Below are 20,143 nucleotides of genomic sequence, written 5' to 3'. Positions count from 1 at the left end.
CGTCCTCTATGATGTAAAGACACAGCAGGAAGGCACCATCCGGGAGCCAGCAAATGAGCCCTCACCAGACACAGAACCTGCTGGTGTCTTCATGGTCTCCAAATTGTAAGAAAGAAATTTCTACTGCTTAACAGCCACCCAGTGAAAGCTATTTTCTTATAAGAGCCTGAATGGATAAAGACAAAACACTGTACCTAAAACATTACGTTTTTAAAGGGTTAAGCGTTATACTATGTGTAGAGGCTTAGTATACCACATATTACATAGAAAATACTCAGTAAATATTACCTGCAATTATTTTTAAGGTACAATTCACATTTTGGCACTAATGTTTATAAAACCGTAATTATTTTTGCTAAAATATGAAGTAGCTTCCTGTAGCAGAAAGTTTCATGGGAATTAGATGTCCTGGGTTTGCTTCTGGCTCCAAGATGAGTCTGAGAAAGAGCCTTATTATCTATAGAACTGGGAAACTTCAGGAGTATATATTTCTTTTTTTGTTTCCCAAAGATTTATTTATTTATTTGAGAGGCAGAGTTACAGAGAGAAAGAGAGGCAGAGACAGAGAGAAGTCTTCCGTCTGCTGGTTCACTCCCCAAATGGTCACAATGGCCATAGCTAGGCCGATCTAGAGCTGGGAGTCAGGGGTTTCCCCTGGGTTCCCAACGGGGGTTCAGGGGCCCAAATACTTGAGCCATCTTTTTTTTTTTTTTTTTTTTATAGGCAGAGTGGACAGTGAGAGAGAGAGACAGAGAGAAATGTCTTCCTTTTTTGCCGTTGGTTCACCCTCCAATGGCCGCTGCGGCCGGCACGCTGTGGCCAGCGCACTGCGCTGATCCGAAGGCAGGAGCCAGGTACTTCTCCTGGTCTCCCATGCGGGTGCAGGGCCCAAGCACTTGGGCCATCCTCCACTGCACTCCCGGGCCACAGCAGAGAGCTGGCCTGGAAGAGGGGCAGCCGGGACAGAATCCGGCGCCCTGACCGGGATTAGAACCCGGTGTGCCGGCGCCGCTAGGCGGAGGATTAGGCTATTGAGTCACGGTGCCGGCCTGAGCCATCTTTTACTGCTGTCCCAGGCATGTTAGCAGGGAGCTGGATTGGAAGTGGAGCAGCTAGGATGTGAACCAGTGCCCATATGGGATGGTGTCACCATAGCACTGGCCCCCAAAAGGGTATATTTCTGTGAGAGGGTGAAACAAAATCCCAAGAGATCATTCCAGGCATCTGATAAATGACAAGTTCAAAACAGGGTATACTCAGATGTTAGGGGGGATATGAGGTAAGCAAATGAGAGTGGAATGTTCAGAATGGAAGGGGAGGGGAAAAGTGAGATGGAAATATTGCTTCAGCTGAGCCTGGCAGCGCTCCTTTCCTTATTTGGAAGGAGTCGTGACCTTGGGCAGGGACAGTGAGGCAAAATTAGAAAAGTCTACCTTGTTTAGAAGCCTACCTTGAACACAAGAAGAGCTCTCTGGAATTTCTTAGTTTTCCAAGATAAGAAACTGTAGAGATGTGGGCAAAGATGTTGATCAAATAGGAATTACCTATCAAGTGCCTTCAGTGTCCTTTTTGGAAACTTTTTGGAAATATAATCACCTGTTTCTATTACAACACTCATTATTGGATTTATTAACAATAAAAACCAAAAAACAAACTTCTGAAGTCAGCAATAACAAGGAGCCAATTTGCTTGATCTTTGATCTCTTCATTTGCAAAGAATCAGTAATAACACTTTGTGGATTATTAGCTGAAATAAATGGAAAGTGCAATTCCAAGGATGTAGAATGTGCTTTAAAAAGATCATATTAATGTTACAATAATTCATAACTAGAAATAACTATCCCAGTGTCCACTGTGTGGTTTTCTGTGATGAAACCTTCTGCAGCGTGGCTGGATGGAGAACCCAATCAACTCTTGTCAACAAGGCCCAAGATGATAAATTGAGATGAAGCCAATGGGTCTGCTATTATGGCTTCTTGGGGCTCATCTTGAAGTGCTTCGGTGAGGTCTGTTTTGTTTTGCTCTGTTTGGGATCATTTCTTTTGCCACTCCAGCTATGTAAAGATAATAATCGCACCAATAGGACTGGTGACCTTTCACCCTCCATCCCTTTGATAAAGTCTCATTTTCTCACAAAACTATGACAAATGTCTCTTCCTTTGCCTTCAGTAAACTAGCAGATAGTCTGTCTATTATACTTAATATCCTTACCCTAGAAATCATTGGCATTTGGTTTGGATGCCTCTCAATGGGGTGAACATTATATCTCTAACCTATGAAAAATCTTTGCTCCTTTGCTGTGTTGTTGGAGTTAAATTTGTTTTCACAGCTGGTTGTACTTGGAGAAGGGTTAGCCGCCGTCTTGAAGGTTCTACCACACCAGTTCATCACTGAGCCTGCTGTGTGGTGGGGACTTTGAGCTGTTAACGGGATACATGGAGGGAAGTCTAAATTAATCATTTATGATTTATTTATTCTTTTCTCCATCGTGGAGCAAAATGTGTGGATGCCAACATTTTCGGTGCAGGGGCTGTCTGGATGATGTGATGTTTGATAGTTGACTCCTAATATTTATCTGCCAACAGGACTAATCTGAAGAACTGGTAACAAAACCAAATACTTACTGGCCACTTCATAATTTACAGTTTGGTTTTCCTATTCTTAGCCTCAATTGATTCCTATAAAATCTAGTGAGTTAGAGGCTGCTTCCTTTATTTCCCAGTTTTATAGCTGAGGAAGCTGTAGTTCAGAGGTTGCTCTGTTTTGCCTGAGGTCATGTAGCAAGAAAATAGGTGACCTAGGAAGACGGAAGGTGAATATCAAGAATCCATATCCTCTAACCCTAAGAACTGTATTGTTCCCATTAGTACATTAGATAGAAGGCATGATAAGGTAGCTTTCTCTGCCAAGGAATTCTATGATCTGAATGCTTATGTCCTATAAGTATTCACATTGGAACCAAAATTTAAGGTGATGGCATTAAGAGATGGGGCCTCACGGAGGATTAGTGTTCTGACAACAGAGATCTAAGGGAGCCTGCTCATTGCTTTTGACATTAAGGATGCAACAAGAATGTACTATCTTTGAAGCAGGGTACAAGCCCTCACCAGTTGTTGAATTTGCTAGCTGTTTGCTATTAGACTTCCTGTACTCCCAAACTGTGAGTGATAAATTTCTGTTATTTTATAAATTACCTAGTTGAAGGCATTTTATCATAGCAGTCCCAATGAGCTCATATGCAGACAAACAATTGAGAGTCCCTGTCTCTTTTCCAACAAAGTCTGTAATTCTCATCTTCTTGTCATTCTGTGCTATCCTTCCTTGACCCAGGGATTAAAACTAATCTTTTATAATGAACACTGGTGCTGTACCAGAAACATGCTGGATACTGAGTATGATGAGATGAATTGGGACAGAGAAACTGCTTTGTAGGAGCTTCCTTGCAGGAACCATCCTATCCAACATGTGACTATTGATATTTAAATGAACTGCTGTTGGTGTTTAGTGTAGTTGTTAGACTCCACTTGGGGTACTCAGGCACCATGTCAGAGTACCTGGATTTGAGCTTCAGCTCTGCTTCTGACTCCAGCTTCCTGCCAATGTGTACTAAAGGAAGCAGCAGGCTATGGCTCAGATAACTTGCATGAGTCACCCATAGAGGAGACATGAGCTGAGTTCCAGACTCCTGACTTCAGCATGGCCCAGCTCCATCTGTTGTGGAAACTTGGAGATTGACCCAATGGATAGGAGATCTGTCTGTCTCTGTGTCTCTCTGCTTTTTGAGGTAAATAAAAATAAGTTCAAGATAACCAAAATTGAATAAAGTTAAATGCTTAGCTTCTCAACTGCACTAGCTATGGTCCTAGTGCTCATTAGCCATATGTAGCTGATAGTTATTGTACTGGACGAAAATTCTTTGGGACAACATTGTTCTAGAGTGAAAAGAAGTAGACAGGATCAAGGAGGTGACTACTAAAGAGAATAGTCTTGAACACTGTCATTAAGCTTATTATAAAACCTGGTAACTCTCCCCAGTTGAGCTGATTTGTTTATTTCATTACTGTACCACAATCTCTACCCCTTTATATTTCTGCTTATCCCTAATCATCAACACATAATGTTTTCCTTGTTCTTTTTCCTTTTAATTTTCCCTGTTTTGTTTGTCATTATATCCCCTTCCCAGAATAGTGCATACACTAGACACACATATACCTACTGATTGAAGAAATGATTAATCACAATAAGACAGTATGACTGATGTGGTACAACAGGTTAAGTTGCTTCCTTTGAATGCATACATCCTGTACCAGAGTAACCTACATTGAGTCCTGCTTCCATATCCTATTCAGCTTAATTCTAATACACCTGGGAGGCAGCAGATGGTAGCTCAGAGATGATGGAGAGATTCTGAGAGGATGAAGTCATCACCTGTGTCAAACAATGCTGAGATCTAGTAAAAGTGGAGTCTGGACTACAGAATTTCACATATATATGTATTACTTAAAACCTTGATGACTGAAATCATTGAGCATTTGTGCAGAGAAAATTTTTGGAGCTTGTAGAGATGACAGTGTAAGGTGAGGAGGTAGAGATAACTACAATGGCAATGTTTTCAGGCCCTTGTAAAAGAGATCAGGGTAATGAAGTAATATCAAAAAGTTCACAGAAAAATCAAACATAAAAATAGACATTATAAACTTCATTGCTAAACATCGCTCCCTCAAGTTCAAAACACTTCTGTAAACAATGCTACCAACCATTTAGTCCATCCCTGAAAACTTGAAGTCCTAGAAATTTAACCATGCTAACAGAGAAGCACTCTCCAATGACTCTTTCCTGGGCATTCTTCTGTCCAAGCTTTAGCTGACTTTCTCACAACAGTCTCATAATAAGCAATTGTCAGCTGGCGCCACGGCTTACTAGGCTAATCCTCCACCTGCGGCGCCAGCACACCGGGTTCTAGTCCCGGTCGGGGTGCCGGATTCTGTCCCAGTTGCCCCTCTTCCAGGCCAGCTCTCTGCTATGGCCCGGAAGTGCAGTGGAGGATGACCCAAGTGCTTGGGCCCTGCACCCCATGGGAGACCAGGAGGAGCACCTGGATCCTGGCTTTGGATAAGTGCGGTGCGCCGGCCGCAGCGCGCCAACCACAGCGCGCCAACCGCAGTGGCCACTGAGGGGTGAACCAATGGAAAAGGAAGACCTTTCTCTCTGTCTCTCTCTCTCAATGTCCACCCTGCCTGTCAAATAATAATAATAATAATAATAACAACAACCAATTGTCCTTATGCTTTGGCATTTCAGAAAATCAAAGAGCAAAATATTTTAAAGCATACCAAAATATTGTTGACATGAACATTGCTCTTGGCTGATCCACTTTGCTTTGACTAGACCACATTTATCTCTTGGTAGCCATTGCTTTGAATGTATTTTGCTTTCAGAATCATACTTGTAAAGTCATATTTCTTTCTTTTTTTTTTTTTTTTTGACAGATAGAGTTAGACAGTGAGAGAAAGAGACAGAGAAAGGTCTTTCTTTGGTTCGCCCCCCAAATGGCCACTATGGCTGGAACTGCCCTGATCCGAAGCCAGGAGTCAGGTGCTTCCTCCAGGTCTCCCACGCGGGTGCAGGGGCCCAAGCACCTGGATCGTCCACCACTGCCTTCCTGGGCCACGGCAGAGAGCTGGACTGGAAGAGGAGCAACCGGGACTAGAACCCGGCACCCATATGGGATGCCAGCGCCGCAGGCGGAGGATTTAACCAAGTGAGCCACGGCACTGGCCCCGTAAAGTCATATTTCATATCTTGCTATAATTCTTCAATGAAATGCCTTGGGATATTGATCCACCTTGTGGAAAATTTCCATTGACAGCTCTGTTGCTGCCTGCAGCTGATCTGGGCACAACAGTTTTGGCACCAGAAAGCTTAGTGCACTTAAACTTACTAAGGTGCTGTGGTGCTGGATATTGTTCTTGCTGTTACTCTTTGGTCTTTTTCAATCAGGGCTTGAAAAAGGTTGTTTTTTTTTTTTTTCCTTTCAAATGGATATGGATGATCTGTCACTTCAAGTTTCAAGTTCATCATCTCCTCCCTTCTTACAATGAGTTATCCATTTGTAAGCTGTTTATTCTTTGAAGGCATCATCCCCATAAATAATCAATGATTTAACCATTCTTCCACCAAATTTTCATCATGAAGTTGAGGTTTGATCTTGATTCAGTGTAGGATAATTTATGTTTCTCTGATTGGGGTGCTTTCCAAACCGATGTCTTATCCTTCTTACTGCCTCAAATTAGATCTTGTTCAGATGTATTATAACAAGTTAGTATAAAATTATTTTGAAATCATTGCATAGGTTTTTCATTACACATATTTTTGATAAAAAATATTTAAAGCCCCCTCATATTTGAAAGCCTTGTACCTGAAATGTCATAAATTATATGTACTAAATTTTAAAAATTAATGAGATACTTGTGCACTTTTTTATGGAACCAAGTATTTAAAATCTGATGGATATTTTACACTCACAAATATCTCAGTCCAAAACAGCCACATTTTGAATCCTAGTAGCCACATGTAGTTAGTAGCTTCCATACAGAGCTGGGGTTGAGACTTGGAAATCCACATGCTGTGAGGGTATTCTTTGGCTCAGTGTAATTATCTGTTCTAGACAGTGATATATTATCTCATAGCTTTACAATTCTGTATCATTTAAATTTCTTTTTTATATAACATTTTTTCTCTCTGGGGCCCTCTGATGCTTCTGATAGTTGAATTTTAAGAAATTCGGCATCTGTAAAGTTTTAATGATATGGTTGACTAAAACAGATTAATGGCAAGAGCTGCTACATTTGGTGTCCAAAGTTTAAAGAAAAAAGTTTAAAAAAAGTTGTCCTTTCTGAGTAGAACTCAAACCAGGCTGTTGGAGGTAGATAAAATCTGTTTCTGAGAGTCAAGTGTCTTGTCTCTGGGAATGTGAAGAATCATCACTAATGTAAAGAGTTTCCAGAGACCAGTTACAAACATAAGGCCAGGTTCCTCAGTGTTCAACAGAGGCTTTTTAAAGTATATAGAGGCCAGTGCCGCAGCTCAATAGCCTAATCCTCCGCCTAGCGGCGCCGGCATACCGGGTTCTAGTCCCGGTCGGGGCACCAGATTCTTTCCCAGTTGCCCCTCTTCCAGGCCAGCTCTCTGCTGTGGCCAGGGAGTGCAGTGGAGGATGGCCCAAGTGCTTGGGCCCTGCACCCCATGGGAGACCAGGAGAAGCACCTGGCTCCTGCCTTCGGATCAGCGCGGTGTGCCAGCTGCAGTGCGCCAGCCGCGGCGGCCATTGGAGGGTGGACCAACGGCAAAGGAAGACCTTTCTCTCTGTCTCTCTCTCTCACTGTCCACTCTGCCTGTCAAATAAATAAATAAATAAATAAATTACATAGAAAAACTGTAAAAAAGAGAAGAAAAGGCAAACCAATTTTGCACCATTCATATGCTGTTGCATTTGTTCATTCTGACAAATGGTGGCATTCTTCAGTCGTCTAGCAGTTCTGTCATTTGGCAAAGGCTTATCAAACACCATTGGTTTGGCCTTTGCACAAGCTTTGAGGATATGGAGATAAATGACAGTCCTCCTTTACAGTGTGCTTCAAAGCCAAATGGGGGATTGAAAAACAGGCATGATAGTAGAAAGTTGTATGTTTCTGGAAGAAGCTGCCTGAAAATATCACAATGGTAGAGAAATTGATGCAGATTTAAAATGTGAATGGTTGGGGAAACATATACAGTATAATGTTTAACAGTGTTTCTTTGGTGAAAGAAATAGTGAGATTTGAACAAACATTTTGAGATTTTCTGAATGTTTTTATTTTTCTACTTGTAATATTGTTCCAGTTGAATGGATCAATCAATTTGTTTCTGTGGATTTGTGTCAAAGTAATCTAATAAAATAATTATAGTAGCTGTGCCAAAATATTTACATGTCAAGTAATAAGAGAAAAATTTGAGCAAGGGCTGAGTAACAAGGCAGCTGGCATGATCATCATTGAAATATGATAGAAGCCAAGAAGGAAGGTAGCCAGGGCAATGGGCATTAGGAGGTTAACACAGAGGTCATAGTGTTATCAGGACCAAGCCAGAAGAGGGTGTTGTGGTCAGTGTCAAGAATTAATCTTGGGGGCTGGCACTGTGGCACTGCGGTTAAAGCCCTGGCCTGAAGTGCAGGGATCCCATATGCACGTCAGTTCTAGTCCCGACTGCTCCTCTTCTGATCCAGCTCTCTGCTATGGCCTGGGAAAGCAGTGGAAGATGGCTCAAATCCTTGGGCCCCTGCACCTGCGTGGGAGACCCAGAAAAAGCTCCTGGCTCCTGGCTTCATATTGGTGCAGCTCTGGCCATTGTGGCCCTCTGGAGAGTGAATGAGCAGATGCAAGACCTCTCTCTGTGTCTCTTCCTCTCTCTGTAACTCTGTCTTTCAAATAAATTAAGTAAATCTTTAAAAAAAAGAATTAATCTTTCTGGGAGATTGGTTATATAAAGGAGACATCAACAAATAAATTAATACATGAAAGATAGAGGGAGTCCTTATCAGCAGCTTCTTCCTATTGGATAAAGGAGTTAAAAATATGGAAAGATGAAAAGCTGGACCAGTTCTGAAATTTAGACTAGAGTTGGAGGCATTATAGAGAGCTCATGGTTTTTGATAGATATAGAAATAGATGTAAAGTAAAGGTACATTTATAATATATGTATAGGCATAGATATATATTTCCTAAATCTATTAAGAAATTCAAAAAATAGTGACCCAATCATTCTTCACCAAGAAGAATGAAAATTCCTTGGAGTAATGGATAATTCTGAGTTTTTGGAAAATGCAAATATGTCCTACATTTCTTTTTTTAACAGATTTATCTATTTATTTGAAAGTCAGAGTTACAGAGAGGGAGGGAAGAGGAAAGAGAAGGAGAGAGAGATATCTTCTGTCTACTGGCTCATTCCTCAATGAGCCGCAACAGCCAGGACCAGGCCAGGTTGAAGTCAGAGGCCAGGAGTTTCATCTGGGTCTCCCATGTGGGTGGAGGGACCCAAGTATTTGGGCTGTATTCTGCTGCTTTCTCAGGCACATTAGCAGGGGGATGTATTGGAAGTGGAGCAGCCAGGACTTGAATCGACACTGGATAGGATGCCAGCACTGCAGATGGTGACCCAACCAGCTGTGCTACATCTATGCTATTGATGTCTCAAAGGCATGACTTAAATATATTCATGAGGAAGTATTGGATAAATATTGGTTTCCTGATTTTATGGGCTATAAGATGGTAGGTAAAAAATATACACAACACACATTCATATATATATATATATGCATATTTAAAATTTTCGATGATAAAAATCATGCTTACAAATTAATGCTTTATTAAAAAGTAGTACTCAGGAGAGGCATTTGGCACAGCAGTTAAGATGCCAGATGGGATACCTGCATCCCATATTGGAGAATCTGGAGTCTCAGCTCCACTCTGTAGTCCAGATCCCTAATGATGCAAACTCAGGGTGCCAGCAAGTGAATACTGAAGTAGTTGAGTCCTTCTCTGCCACCAACAGAGGAGACCTTGATTGAGTTCCTGGCCTCCAGGCATTTGGGGATTGAACCAGCACCTGGGAGCTCTGACAGTTTCTGTCTGTCCACCTGTCAAAATACAGAGATAAAGTTTAAACATAGTATGTTTATATGTAACATGGGAGAGAGAAAGGAGATTATAAAGTACTCATAAATACACTAGCATTAACTGTTGAAGAATCTGGATAATCTTTTGTATTATAATCACAACCTTTCTGTTTATTTGAATAAAATAAATTTAGAAAGTAAATCAATAGCAAACCCAGGATAATCAATTTTAACTTCCATTTTGATTGTGTACCGTATTAGAAACAGGAGATGAACTTCTTAGTCTAGGGGTATTTAATGAGTGACCTATTCTGGCTGATGAAATGAAAAAATGGTGAGGCTGGGAAGCTGTTGTGGAAAGATGATGCCCCATGAGGATAAGAAGCTCTTTTAAGAGAAATTCTCTGCTTCATGATCTGTTTGTTCTCTGCCCCCACCCCAAACCAAATCATGCACCTGGGTGTACTTTGATGAGCATGTGATGTTGGAGCAATGGGGGCCGGGGTAGTCATGAGTTCAGGTGAATCTTGTAGGTGCCTACCCAGAGCCCTGGTACCATGTTGACAACCAACCAACAACAACAATAGTTATTTATGTCCAGACCTCTTATTATTGGAGACCAATAAAACCTGATTTTCACAAATGACCAAGAAATATATGAAAACGTGCTCAATATCACTAGCTGTCAGGAACATGTAAATCAAAGCTACGAGATATAATCTATCCCCAGGTACAGAGCCCATTATTAAAAATGACAAAAATAACAAACACTGTAAAAAAAAGTACACAAAGGGAACGCTGATGTTCTATGGTTTGGGAATGAAAATATGTACCACCATTATAGAAGACATTGTAAAATTAAAAATAAAGCTACCATGTGTCCTGCTGTCCCACTTCTGCATTTATATCCAAAGGAAATTAAATCAGCCTATAAAAGAGATACCTGTACTCCCATGTTTAGGGCAGCACTATTTATAATAGCCAGAATATAGAATCAATTTATGTGTCCATTGATAAATGAATGGACAAAGAAAATGTGGCATAAATACACGGTGGACTATTACCCAGCCAGAAAAATGAATGAAATCCTGACTTTTGCAGCAAAAATAGATGGAACTGGGTATCATTATGTTAAGTGAAATAAGTCATAAATAAAAAGACAAATATCACATATTCTCTATCATGTGGCAGTTAGAAAAAAATGTGAATTTGAATTTAAAATAATGATTGTTAGAGACTGGGAAGGGTAGGGAGTGTTGGGATAGGGGGAGTTTGGATAAAGGGTTCCAAAAACAGAATAAATAAGTGTTTGACAGCATGGGGAGAGGATGACAATGGCATGCTGTGATGTGTTATATACTGCATAAACAACTGGTTTAAAACAGTGAAGAAAGTTGAGGAGGTGAGATGCTGATGGCCTGATTTGATCAGATCACTGTTTTTATCTGTTGAAATATTGCAGCATTCTGCCTCATAAAAGCATACAACTAAATAAAACTTTCTGAAAAATATGTAAAAAACAAACAGATGGGAAATACATTCTTCAATTCCACGAAAAGAATAATGATTGTGCTATTTCTAGTTAGACACTGTTGCCTGTATCTGAATCTGTTACCAAAGCATACAGACAATAGCAGCAACAGCAGTGAGTTCCCCTAAGTAAAAATGTGAGCTATCACTCTGGAAGAGTATAAACTCAGGTTGTATAAAATAAAGTTCTTGTTGGATTTCCTGTGAAGGGAAATCGACTCACTGGAATATGGCTTCATAGCCTCCAGAATTGGTTTTAAAAATAGTAAGGCATTCTTTCTACTTATATGTCATTACATTAAAATACTGTGGGAATTCGTGGTACTTTATAAAAAATCGAATCTGAAGAATACCCCAAGAACACATGATTGAGGCAAAATTCAATTTTATGCCTATATTGCATGTACCCTATGCAGAGACTTTCAAAAGACATTCCTCCATCATGTTTGTAAAAGGACCCTCTACTGCCTGGATATCAGGAATGCACTGCTGTACCAGGATGTGGTCATCTGTTAAGACAAAAATGCTTTCACTGAATTTTTTTGTGAATTAACTTTACCCTCCCTCATTCTTGGGTAAATTTGTGTAAGCTTACACTTGTCCTTGTTCTCAGATACCCGCTTCAAACATCAGACCTGACATTATTTATTTGAAGGATTCACATAACCCAGTAGTGAAAGACAGGCAACTGCTGTGTGGTATCTTGGAATTAGCATGAAAAAACAGAGCAAGTGTTTTGAATAATAGACCACATCTATAATACACTCTTCAGTTGAGAGGAAAATGTAGTACAACTCCACACAGTAAATTCTTGTGGGAAAGAAAATTCTCTATAAAGCTGTTTCTTATCAATAATGCTGTATTTTGTCCAGCATTTTGCAGACTACAAAGATCTTTCAAACTGATTCTTTAATTTAACCTTCACATCAACCTTGTGATACAGAAGAGGCAGGACATTATGAATGCTGTTTTGAGGACAGAGATGTTTCCTCCATGGAGAGAATGTGATGTGTCTTCTGATAACTGGCAGGTTGGAAAAGCCAACACTTGAATCCAGGACCTTATGGTACTCATGCTGATAATCCTTCTATTACAATATTAATGAAATTCCATAAGGTCTTCATAGTATTTTCTTGTTTTTAAATAAAAGTTGTTAATACATGTTATATTTGGTCATGTACCATTTAAAGTTGTATGCATTTGAATATAATTTAATTCTCAAATTTTTTTAGTTGCACCACCATTTCCATTCTGTGGATGAAGGCAGAAAGAGTTACAATAATATAAACAAGCCGAATTTTTAGTCAGTGGCCAGGATGGAATTCAACTCTAGGACGTCTGGCCCCAGAATCCACACTTTTAGCCAATATATCACATGAGCCCTCTTGATATCCAAATGACAGTTCCAGGTCTAACATGCCTGGTTCTATTGAAACCAGCCCTGCCATTTCTTATTCTAGGGCTCTCTTATATTATAGTATAATACATTTCAAAGAATTCTTGGTGACCAGTAATACTCTTATTCAGAAATCTGATCCAAATTAAATCCTGATTTTTTTCCTTTTTTTATTTAGTAAATATAAATTTCCAAAGTACAGTTAATGGATTACAATGGCTCTCCCCCCCCATAATTTCCCTCCCACTCGCACCCCTCCCATCTCCTGCTCCCTCTCCCATTCCATTCACATCAAGATTCATTTTCAATTACCTTTATATACAGAAGATTAATTTAGTATATATTAAGTAAGGATTTCATCAGTTTGCACCCACACAGAAACACAAAGTGTAAAATACTGTTTCAGTACTAGCTATAGCATTATTTCACATTGGACAACACATTAAGGACAGATCCCACATGAGAAGTAAGTACACAGTGACTCCTGTTGCTGACTTAACAATTTGACACTTGTTTATGGCATAAGTAATCTCCCTAGGCTCTAGTCATGAGTTGCCAAGGCTATGGAAGCTTTTTGAGTTCGCCAACTTTGATCTTATTTCAACAGGGTCATAGTCAAAGTGGAAGTTCTCTCCTCCCTTCAGAGAAAGGTACCTCCTTCTTTGATGGCCTATTCTTCCCACTGGGATCTCACTCGCAGAGATCTTTCATTTAGGTTTTTTTTTTTTTTTTTTTTTGCCAGAGTGTCTTGGCTTTCCATGCTTAAAATACTCTCGTCTGCTCTTCAGCCATATCTGAATGCCTTAAGGGCTGATTCTGAGGCCAGAGTGCTATTTAGGACATCTGCCATTCTATGAGTCTGCTGTGTATCCCACTTCCCATGATGGATCGTTCTCTCCCTTTTGAAAATCCTGATTTTTAACACCAGATATCTTTTCTTTTCAAATGTACCTGATTTTTATTGATTAACCTCATGATTGACTGATAGCTTGGGCATATGAGTTCCTGCTATTCTTCTCAAGCTCTATTTTATCTTCTTTAAAACACTCTATGGAACTAGTCAGCATTGTCACGTTTGTCCTTTTCTAAGGCAGATTATGCTAGTATTCAGTGGGCTGAAGTACTCATAGGAGCCCCTCCTGCAGATGACTTATATAAAGTCTAGACACAGCATACCAAACAATTAAAAGTGCTTGGCAGTATTCAGAAATATAAAGAAACTAGTAGAAAGTTTATTCCTTACAATCTCAATCATGAATTTTACATTTGACATTGTAAGATGCTGCTTAGGATGCCACATCCAATGTCAAAGTGCCTGGGTTCTAGACCAAGATCCATTTCTGATTCTAGCTTCCTGCTAATGTGCACACTGGGAGGCAGCAAGTAGTTGGGTCCATGCCACCAATGTTGGAGACCTAGATTGAATTCCTGACCCATGGGTTTGGCTTGGTGACCTCTGAATATTGTGTTGTCCAGCCCTGGCAAGTTTGGGAGTGAACCAGTGGATGGGAGTTCACTCTCTCTCTCCCCTTATAATCGAGGCGAGTTTGTGACTCTGTTGCCGTATGACACCCTCATGTGGCAGCAGAAAAATCATCAAAGCCTTACTATCTCTAGATGTCAAAAAGAGAATTTAATTCTGGAAGGAAACTGGGCCTAAAATTTATCTATATTCTTTGTGCAGTTCTCTGACTGATGGGTCATACCAGTAGGAGACCTAGGAGATTCAATGAAATGCAATCAAAGACAAAGAAGAATATATTCTTTAAAGATGGAGCTATAATGGATAAAATCCAAGAGTATGCTAACTATTAAAACTATGAGTGCTTTTTGGCTTGACACATCATAGGACAGAGATCTAAACAATCAATGAAGCTAAAATTAATAGATACATTTCCAGAATCAAGGGAATTCAGAGAGAGAGAGAGAGAGAGAGAGAGAGAGAGAAAACTCAAAAACATGAGTAGAAGCACTCATGAAATCTTTGCTGATGACAAATCATTTGATCTGACAAATCCATAACATAACGGGGAGACTTACAGGGGGATACACTAAAATAAAACAGCTTGAAGTTATAAGGAGTGCATGGAAATTTCAGTTACCACTTACATGGACAAGATGAGATTGCAGCTTAGGTTCAAACAAGTTGACTGCTTACTAGAAAAAAAAAAGTTACTAATCCTAAGAACAATGTGACAGAACACAAGGTAGCTTATGTAATAGTATCCACATTATCCAGTGAAAACAAAACAAATGAAAAACAAGACACCCATAGAAACAGAAAAGTGTGAACTATATTCAGGAAAAAGCCAATAGAAATTGATACTAAACATGACCATACATTATATTTATTGAAGACTTCAAAATATATATTATGAGTACATTAAGGAAACCAAGGAGAATTATACTCAAAGAATTAAAGGAAAGAATGGCCTTAATGAATGAGGAAATCAAGGCAAAGAAGGAAAGACTTTATAAAGAAATGAATGAAAACTCTACAGCTGAAAAGTACAAACAGGAATGAAAAATTCAATAGCTAGGCTCCTGAAGATAAATAAACAGAAACTACTCAATATAAATAATATTGTGTAAAATTTACTAGATCAACTGAAAATAGTATTATCCATTATATTTAGAATTAGTTGAAAGGAACTTGAAATTGAGATCATGGGAGATATTTTGTGGAGTTGCCCATTTGTGATAGGTCAGGAATAGTGTAGCTGATCCAAACATTAGAAATTGCATATACAGAAACATTGCTGCCCACTACCAAGCCTCAGTATACTTGTATTAAAAAGTTTGAACAAGTGCTGTCAGTCATTCACTAGTTTGGGAGGACATAAGATGTCTTGTGTGGAAATATTTGGGAGTAAATGATAGAGCTAATTACATTTTACAACTGAGTGCTTACAATAGATTGTATTACTAGTCCCAGGATGTCACCTCTCCCTATACCCATCCATTCTCTATTTAACTTGGCATTCATATGGAGGGAAGTGAATGGGGGGGGCTACTTTTCTGCCCTTAGAGTTGGTATAAGACTTTAGTCAAGTAGATATTTGTAAAAGTGAAGCAAGCAACATGGTAAATATTGCTTGCAGATGAAATTTGCTTGTCGTTGTGCTTTTGAAATTTCCTTGAGAAGAGCATAAATGTCTAGCTGGCTTGAACAGGGAGGAGGATGAGGGATGAAGGACATATGAGCAGGGCTGCCTCACTGTAATTGTCCTGGAAGGCCCCCATCCAACCTTCAGAAGACACAAGTATTAGTCCAGCCACAATCCACAGACTCACCCACTGAACTTGGACCCAGAACACTGCCATCCGACAGATTTGTGCACTATAATTCTAAATTGTGCAATATATGCTAAATGATAATTTTTGCTTTTCCAAAAGAATTTTAGTTGCTTAGTTATTTTTATTTTAAATTGACAGAAATTGTGTGTATTTAGGAAATACAAGATGATATTTTGAATTATATACACCATTGAATGACAAAATCTGGTTAACTAACATGCATTATTTCACATAGTTGTCAATTTTATGGTGAGATTTTACATCATTTTTGTTGACATTTTAATAAGAAACATATTAACTATAAGAGGTTGTATGAGAGATCTCCCGAATGCATTCCTGCTATCAAACTTAAATTGTATATGCTTTGATCAATATCTCCCCAATACCCTTTTCCCCAACCATACCATTGTATTCTATTTGTATGAGATGAACTTTTTGAGATTTCTACTGTTTTAAGATACTATGTTTTGAGGGAACTTATTTCAGAGAAATAGTCAACAAATAGAATATCCAAAATTTGTCAGGCTGTGTTCTAGATGCTTCCCATATACTACTTTGTTTAAAATTTTGAGTGTTTTGACATCCTGATGAAGTACTATCCATATATATTTAAATTTCAACAGTACATTTTCCAAAGAGATAAATGAACCATGAATGTTATTTCACTAGCTAAAGTCACACAGTTATGAAGAAATGAAGCCAGGATTCAAACTTAGGTTGGGCAGCCCGAGTTAGATAGTCTATGTACAAAAGAATTTTCATCAAAGGAGTCTTGTCTGTAAGAGATTTTTCTATCTCCAAATTGTCAAGACTGCATGCTGAGAAAGTGAACCAAAAATAAACCATGCTGTAAAATATAGAACTTTTCAAAATGTGTTATAACAAGAAATTTCTTTTTAATCTTTCCCTCTCCGTCCATCCCACTGACATATACAAAACACCCTAATACAAATACTTAAAGTAATGAAATACCAACTTCTGTGTGAAGACTCAAAGTGTGCCAGGAAAAACATGTGCCTGCTGCCGTGGATGGTATTAGTTCCCAGACCTTCAGGACGCCTCCTGCTAATTTATTTTCATCACCAGCAGTTTGAATCATATCGTGTCCCTCTTGTTTTCATCATTCAGCACCACTTACAAAAAGTAAGAGATAAAAATAAAAGCCCTCATTCCTAAGATTTGAGCCATATGGTGGGATTGAGCTGATTGCATGACATTGGACGGCAGGAGACCTAAACTTGGACTTGGTTCTACCTCTAGAAGCTACAGGTAGGTTGGTAGGCAAATCTTTGCTTGTCTGAGAGTCCTTATAGTCTAAGGAAAATCATTTATTAACTCATTCTTCTGAAAGCTAATTTCTGTATACTAGCTACATGTCTGGTGCCAAAGCACGTATAGGAGATAAAAAGAGAAGCCCTACCAATTCCTGCAAGAGTTCACCGTCTGGAAAATGTTAATGGAGCCAATAAATAATTCAGGTAAAATATCATAAATGCCCATTTTTATTTTTGATATTTACCAGAATTTAAAACAAGTATGTTAGTAATCTTCCAATTAAAGACTTACATTTTAAAATAAATTTTTTAGATTATTTACTTTGAAAATTTTCGACTAACATGTAATACTTGTACTTTTTATGGGATATAGTGTGGTATTTCAATACATATACATAGCACAAATCAATCAAACAAGGCAATTAACTTCCATTGAATTTACTTTTAAATATGATCTCTGTATCTGGAAGGACTAGAACCAAAATATTTTCATGAAAAGAAACAGCACCTTTGACCAAATTTTCATGACAGTCTAGGATTTTTGTTCATTTCTCTCTTTTTCAAACTGTAAATGTCAAAACTATAGAAATTTTTTTGCTTAACAGCATCAACAACCTAATCATACATATATGTGTATGTGTGTGTTGGGTAGTGCTTTAAAGAGTTTGTAGAAAAAAAGAATTAAAAGATAAGATTATTGTTGGTATAAAAAGGTTTGGAATTCATGCAGAGTTTTTTTTTTAAGATTTATTTATTTATTTGAAAGTCAGAGTTACACAATTTCATCTGCTGGTTCACTCCCCAATTCGCCGCAATGGCTGAAGCTGTGCCAATCAGAAGTCAGGAGCCAGGAGCTTCCTCCAGGTCTCCCCACATGGATGCAGGGGCCCAAGGACTTGAGCCATCTTCTACTGCTTTCCCAAGCCACAGCAGAGAGCTGGGTCGGAAGTGGAGCAGCCAGTTCTCGAACCAGCACCCATATGGGATGCCGCCACTGCAGGCGGCAGCTTTACCCGCTATGCCATAGCATTCGCCCTATGGAGCTTTTTTTTTTTTTTTTTTAATAGCATGCATTTTCCGTAAACTATTTGAAGACCCTAAAAATGCATGGATTTCAAAAAATTTTATAGCAAAATAAGCTTACTTTTTATTTTAATTTTTCAAAAATTATTTGAAGTACATTGTATGTATATATACATAGGTATATGCATGATATATGTAAAACAGGAGGGTGACTTAGAGATAGGTCAGCTGTAACTTTGGATTCATGGAGAAGTGAACAGCAGCATAACAAAGTTGTTTATCTGCCTAGCAGCACAAGTTTATAAATACTAAGTATGCTAATTTTCTTTATCTTCCAGTAGTTTTCCATGGACACGTTAATGAAAACTTGCATTTTATTATACCTGCAGTGGATATCGGCTTGCTGTTTTACTTAAAAGTAAGTCTGACTGTAACTAATAGAAAAGATGAAATGATAATGGCTTTAACAATATAGAAGTTTATTCTTTGTAATGGACAGGAGTTAAATGGGTGGTAATTTTGAATTTTCACTCTGCCAAACAGTATTCCATGTGCTTCAAAATTTGTTGATTCTTTTATTTAAACAATTTTATTTATCTTTTTAGCCTGGGAGAGAGGGAGGGAGAGAGAGAGAGAATATCTGGGAGCTCTTCCATCCTCTGGTTCACTAACCAAATGCCCACAACAGCTGTGAGTGGGCATGGCTGAAGCTAGAAGCTAGAAACTCAGTTGAAGATTCCCAAGTGTGTGGCAGGAACCCAAGTACCTGCATCATCACCTGCTGCCTCCCGGGAAGTGCAGTAGTAGGAAGCTGGGATTGTAAGCAGAACTGGGACTCAAATCCAAGCACTCAGATATCCAAGTGGCATCTTAACTGCTATTCCAAACAACCACCCCTGTTGGCTCTTAATAGTTCTCAAAATCCTCTGATATAGTATTATTCCCATATTACAAATGAAGAAACTGTGAGGGAGAGATGCGACATTCCCAAGGTTTCCCAGAATGTGTAGGGAGCCAGCCTGAAGCCAGGGGAAGTGAGGTCACAGAAGTTTTCTAGTGCGGTCCTCATTTTCCTGATGCAGTGTGCTGTCCACATTCCAGGCAGCAGAGCCAAGCAAGTGGTGAGGGGGATATGTGCCGTATCTTACTTCTAGAACCTCTTATATTTCTGTTTTGATACTTCTACTTGGACGTTTGTTTCATATGGCCACACCCAGCTGCAGGATAAGCTGGGAATGAAATCTCCATGCTATCTTTCTATGTTCAGATTGCTTTTGTCTCCGTGACCACAGAAGAAATGGGAAAAGGGTATTAGGTGAAGGTTTCGAATTTATGCTGCACAGTTCTCTACTATTTTGCTCTACTATTTCTACTCTCTTCACTAAAGAAGCACTTTCAGTAAACGTTGTATGTATATATTTATGATTCCATTAGTTTTTGGTGGTCTGTTTGTAAAAGCATTTTCTTTCTTCTTGTAAAGGAAAAATAATTGTTTCATTAATTTGAAAATACTGAATATTCAAATGTTGTTGTTATATAATTTATTTATGACATTGTCTTTTTATTCCATAATGGGAAAACTGAGTTCTGAAAATCCTAAATCATAGACAAATCTTGCTGAAAACCAAGAACTGGGGTGGCATAGGGAACCAGTGGGTTGGTCACCCTACATATCTCTGAAAATTGTTATTAAATGCTCAGACTAATAACAAAGGAATATATGATGGATATGATATAAATTTCCATGAAGATAATTCTGTCAGTATTTTCATGGGAAATTCTGATTATTTAACCTTCTGTCCCAATTAACTAGCAGCTTGCAATAAATGCATTTGATGCATGTCCCCAAAAGCTATTTCCAGAGCCAGTAAATTTTTAGGAGAGTATGTTTAAAAGTAAGCTATTTTTGCTTACATAGCTTTTCTAAATTTGTTTCAACTTAAATAATAGGGTAAAAAAATTCTAAATCAT

The 20,143-nt window shown here is 38.8% G+C and overlaps 1 long non-coding RNA gene across 1 annotated transcript; it reads left to right on the top strand.

Annotated features, from left to right (window-relative positions):
• The first annotated feature begins 16,113 nt into the window (after positions 1–16,113).
• LOC127486276 (uncharacterized) lies at positions 16,114–18,661 on the top strand. Its single transcript, XR_007913009.2, has 3 exons — positions 16,114–17,144; positions 17,245–17,353; positions 18,511–18,661. It is a non-coding gene; the product is annotated as an uncharacterized lncRNA (long non-coding RNA).
• The last annotated feature ends 1,482 nt before the right edge of the window (positions 18,662–20,143 follow it).

This window comes from Oryctolagus cuniculus, chromosome 2 (genome assembly GCF_964237555.1).
Source record: "Oryctolagus cuniculus chromosome 2, mOryCun1.1, whole genome shotgun sequence".
In the NCBI taxonomy this organism is placed as follows: domain Eukaryota; kingdom Metazoa; phylum Chordata; class Mammalia; order Lagomorpha; family Leporidae; genus Oryctolagus; species Oryctolagus cuniculus.
This window is presented reverse-complemented; position numbering and strand designations above follow the sequence as displayed.